This window comes from Lonchura striata, chromosome 5, assembly GCF_050655825.1.
Source record: "Lonchura striata isolate lonStrDom1 chromosome 5, ASM5065582v1, whole genome shotgun sequence".
Taxonomy (NCBI): Eukaryota; Metazoa; Chordata; class Aves; order Passeriformes; family Estrildidae; genus Lonchura; species Lonchura striata.
Genome location: NC_140707.1, coordinates 4,247,397 through 4,252,481, shown reverse-complemented (window position 1 = coordinate 4,252,481; position 5,085 = coordinate 4,247,397).

Below are 5,085 nucleotides of genomic sequence, written 5' to 3'. Positions count from 1 at the left end.
CTCGGCCAATGGCGGCGCTGCGCGGCCACGGCCGCCCTCAGCCCGCCGCCGGGGCCGCGCCGCGCCCCGCTCCCACCAATCAGCGCGCCGCAACCGCGACTGACGGCACCGGCGGCCAATGGCAGCGAGCTCGGGGCGGGCTCTGCGCACGGCCCCGCCTCGCCCCGCGCTCTCGGCGCCCCCGGGCTGCGTGAGGGGAAAGCCGGAGATGAGGAACAGCCCCGGCACGGGCCCGGGCCGAGCCGGGATTGAGCTGCCCACACAAACAAACTTCTCCGCGCCTCCCGCCACGGCTTTCCCGGCCCTGCGCCTCCCGTGCCTCCGCCTCTGCGGGAAGCCCAGGAGCTCACTTCTCCTGCCCCTCGTTAGCGCATCAGAGCTTCGCTTTGATTTCCCCCGAAAAGGGAAACCTGCCGCAAGCCCTGTGGGTGGGTGGGGCAGGGGAGAGATTTCTGTCAGAAAACTCCAAAGACTCGGAGCAGGAGAAGGAGAAGTCAGTGCAGACCCTTAAATGCAGCTTTCCCCACGCCTCCCTGCTCCCAGCTGCACCTCCTCCCCCGGCAGGGCAGGAGACAGGGAATGGGGCCATGCTCAGCTCATCCCCCGGGGCTTCTCCCTCTGCTCAGGGACAGGAGTCGTTCCCTGCTGCACCCTGCGCTCTCTCCCGGCCGAGACTTCTCCAGGAACTTCTCGGAGCGGAGTCCATCCCCTGGGCACAGCCCCCTCCGAGTGCTGCAGCGTGGGTCACTGTGCCACGGGCTCAGTCCTGCCAGGACAGGCTGCTCCAGCGGGGCCCCTCTGCCCGCGGGCTCACAGCTCCTCTCAGGCATCGCCGAGCTCCAGCCCGGCTCCTCCAGGGGCTGCAGGGGATCTCTGCATCCCCATGGACCTGCAGGGGATCCCTGCATCCCCATGGATCTGCAGGGGATCTCTGCAGCCCCATGGATCTGCAGGGGATCTCTGCAGCCCCATGGATCTGCAGGGGGATCTCTGCATCCCCATGGATCTGCAGGGGATCTCTGCATCCCCATGGATCTGCAGGGGGATCTCCGCATCCCCATTGTAATATATGTTATGGAATAATTTGTGCTTATGTAAAATATACATCAAGTCAGTTGTGCTTGTAGAAAAAGATTCTTAAAGTTCTATATGGCCAGTGGCTGCAGCCGGGGCTGGAGAAACCACAGCTGGAAGAGAAAGAAAGACCTAATTTACAAATGAAAAAAGGTAGCTGGGTGCAGAGATGGGCTCTTTCCGGGGACAATCCAGGAGACACCCAACGTTTAACCCCTGGTCTGCCGGGGAGCCAGGAAACCAGGCACACGGGCATTCCGCCCTGGAAGCTTCTGAGGAGGCTGCTGGACTGTGCTTCAGCAGAGGAGATGGAATGTGGCTTACCACTCTGCCCTTCTCTAAAAACGGAGAATGGGTCAGGAGGTTTGGGCTCTGAGCACACAGCAGCCTGGCCCAGGCACAGGCCGTGGTGGGACAGGGGCACAGGAGCCTTCTGTGACTGACCGTGGCTCTCTGGTTTCTCTCTGCAGGCTGCCAGCTCCTCATGCCATGGAAACGGCCCCACTCGGCCTGCCAGTCTGGGAGGGCTGGAGGGCTGTGTAACTCATTTGCTGTCAAAAATAAATTGTGTTTTTTTGTCATTGTCATCATCAGAATATTTCTTTCATCCTTTTCCAAGTTTTTGGCCCCTCCAGGGTAATATTTTTGTGTCCTTCCTCAGACAGTTGATGGCATTTGGATGGGGGGGTTAAGCAATGTGAAAAGTTCAACAACAGCTCCAGTTGCCAACTGCAGCAGCCCCTTCAGGAGCCCTGAGCTACCAGCAAGGTCCACGTGTGCCTTGCAAAAGGGAGTGGTTTGCAGCGATGGGGTTGGTGCCCTGCTGCAAAAGCTGGGAGCAGATCAGAAGTGGCAAAATGCCATTTTGGCTCAACCCCCACCCAGGTTCTTTATCTTTTCCCTCTGCTCAGTGATAGGCAGACAGGGCTGGATCCAGCGAGGTTCAAGTTCTGGGTTCTCCCTGGCATCAAAGGGATCAGCTAAACTCTTGTATGCAGTGACTGCAATAGGGCTACTGAAGGAAAAAAGGGAATGTCATGAGATGGGGAATCCTTCTTGTCTCCTCTGTCTCCCCAGAAGCCCCTTGGAAAGGGAAATACCCACTGGGTTTATCTGACTCCTTCCCAGCCAGCCCTTCCCTCGCTCCCGGGTCTCATTTGCTCCGCAAGATTCACCAGCTTGCTCAGCTCAGAGGAGCTCTCAGAGGAGAAAACGCTGCCTGGCGTGGGGCTGCCTGATCCCTGTCTCACCTTGATTCCATTTGCCCCCTCCCTGCCCCATCCAAGAGACCGAAGGATCCCCCACAGCCCCACGGTCCTGCAGCAGATCCCGGCACGTTCCCTGCTCCGCTCCTTGGTGCCCTGGGAGGCTCCAGAGCCCTCCCTGTGTGCGGGACAGCGGCTGCAGCACCGCTGCGCCCGCGGGCGAGCAGCGCCCAGGAGCAGCTGCGCCAGCTCCGAGCCTGAAGGGAATCCTCAGCGCACACAAATGACAGCTGGCACTTCAGGGGCTGGCAGGAGAAGCTCAACCCATCTGCTCGCTGCCCTTCCCAGCCATGGCCACGCTGGTGCAATTGGAAGAGTCGCCCCTGCCCAGGAAGCTCTCAGGTCGAAGAGAGGAGCAAAAGCCACGGGTTTCTGAGGTGTTAGCTGCCACTGCCTCTGGTTTTCCTTCCAATTCCTAAGGGGTTTTGACTGGTTTTACCATTTCAACACTTTCTGTGAAGAATGCTTATTTTATGATTGGCTTTTCACAAATGTTACAATGGATATTATATGTGTAATGTTAGAAAGTTATGCTGTATTAATTCTCTTAAGTAGTGTGTTAAATAGAGTTTTAGGTAACAACATAATATTAAAATAGAAACTCTGCGATGCAGGATTTTTTTACTTGCTCAAGCAAGAGATGAGATAATCAATAAACTCTTCACACAGGGATGGCGGTGACTTGGGGCACATAAAGAGTTACAACCTCCTTATCAGAAAAGACAAACATTCTTCCATCTTGTCTCCATCTTTATGGAAGCACCAGGATTAAGGGAAAGAAGTTGACAAAATCCAGAAAAGTTCCTAATTTGCAAGGAATTTATGCATCATGTATGAGAGACATGAATATGCAATAGGCTATTGCTTTTAAGGTTATTCCTTTGTTCACAAGGCATGCTTGTCCTGGCTTAAGTGTCCGAGAGCATCTGGACATCTATAATTTTTTGCTTTTTATTGTCTTGTAATTGTCCTAATTCTAAATTTGATTACTCTAATTGTGTTACTATTTTTATAACCATTTTATTATTATTAAACGTTTAAAATGTTAAAAACCAAGTGATTAGCGTTTTTCACAACGTTCCAGGCTCCCGGGGACCCCCTTATCGGTATGTCCGACCCCGCAGGCTGCAGAGGGTCCCCCCGCTCCGGTGCCGCCCTTCTCCGCTCCCAGCCCCGCCCCGCCGGTACCGGGCGATCCCCGGTGGCTCCGGGCTGACGATGCAGCGCCTGCCCCGGGCAGCCCAACCCCACCGCGGGAGGGTCCCACGCATCCCCGGCCCAGCGCCGGGGCTCTGCCGGCAGCCAGCACCGGGACCCCAAAATTCTGCTGTCCCGGGGCCACCGAGCGGGCACCCGGCCCTTGGCCCTGTTATAGATACATATTATAATATTGGCTTTTTGCAAATATTCCACTGGATTTTATATGTGTGGTGTTACAATAACTTTGTTATATAGTTTTTATTTCTGTTGTTCATTGATTAAGCTCAGACATAGTAGTGCCATAGCTGATAGAAGCATGCTTGTGTTAAAATGCCTGCTTGGATGGGATAACATCCAGTGAGCACAGGATGAGGACACCTGTACAGATCTGCCGACCATCAGCACTCACCGTCTGAAGGCAGTGTGGGCCGGGGCCAAAACCGAAGATTATGATAAAAAAGGACCAAAACCACAACCAAGGAATACACATGCCCTAAAAAGGTGGAACCGAGGAGGAGCCATGCTGAACAGTTCTTGGAATATGTAAACTAGCTTGGGAAAAAGTTTACTATGCATAAGGGACTATGAATATGCAACAGGCTGGTGTAAGGGAAAAGGTATTCAAGGGGTATCTCCGGAGATAACCGTGTGCTCTTGGCTCAGTGCCGAGATGCACCCGGCCCTAACAACCTTTGCTCTATGGCCCTTGTCTCCTCTTGTCCTGTATTAAACTTTTTAAATGTTCCCAGGGCAGTGAAGGTGTTTTTCCCAGCCCCGAGCAGAGAGCTCTGCCCGGCGGCTCCCGGGAAAGGCGGCGGCGCTCGGCAGCGGCCCCGGCCCGCCCGGCCCGCGGGAATTCCCCGCAGCGGGACAAAATCCTGCCCCGAAGGAGCGCTCGGAACGCCGCCTGCGGCTCCTCCGCGCCCCGCAGGTGCCGCAGCTGCCCCGCTGCGGCAGGCGCGGCTCTGGAGCAGGGAGGCTCTGCGGGACCCCCGGGCTGTGCCCCCTCCCGGGCCGTGCCCCGGGGCTGATGCTCGGCCCGGGCTCTCTCGCTGTCCCGGCTCCCGCAGGCTCCCGGCGGGAGCGGCACCGCCCGCCCGGCGCCGCAGGGCCGAGCCCTGCCCAGCAAAGGCTCCGTGTCCACGGCCGGGCCCTGCCGGGGCTGCGGCCGCTGCCCGGCCCGGCACAACCCGCAGCGCCCGGCGCGGCTCCCTCCAGCCGGGCACTGCGGCTCCAACGAGCCGGAATATTCAGCGCACGGAATCTCTGTCAGCGCTGCTCACATTGCAAAACCAGCTGCTGCCGAGGCAATCCCAGCTCCCACTGAAGCCTCCCACCCAAAATGCTGCCTTCAGCTTGGACACACCGGTAAGAAACCCAAGAGCAAACTGGAAGCTGATTAGAGAATCTTGCACAATCACATCCAAGAACATTTTGTTACAAAATCACAAATATTAACAGAAGCTGAGAAAGTCAACAATGTTAGAAAACAAGCTTCCAACAGCGGGACTCAAAGAGCTAAGGGCATGCGTTTGAATGGAATGAG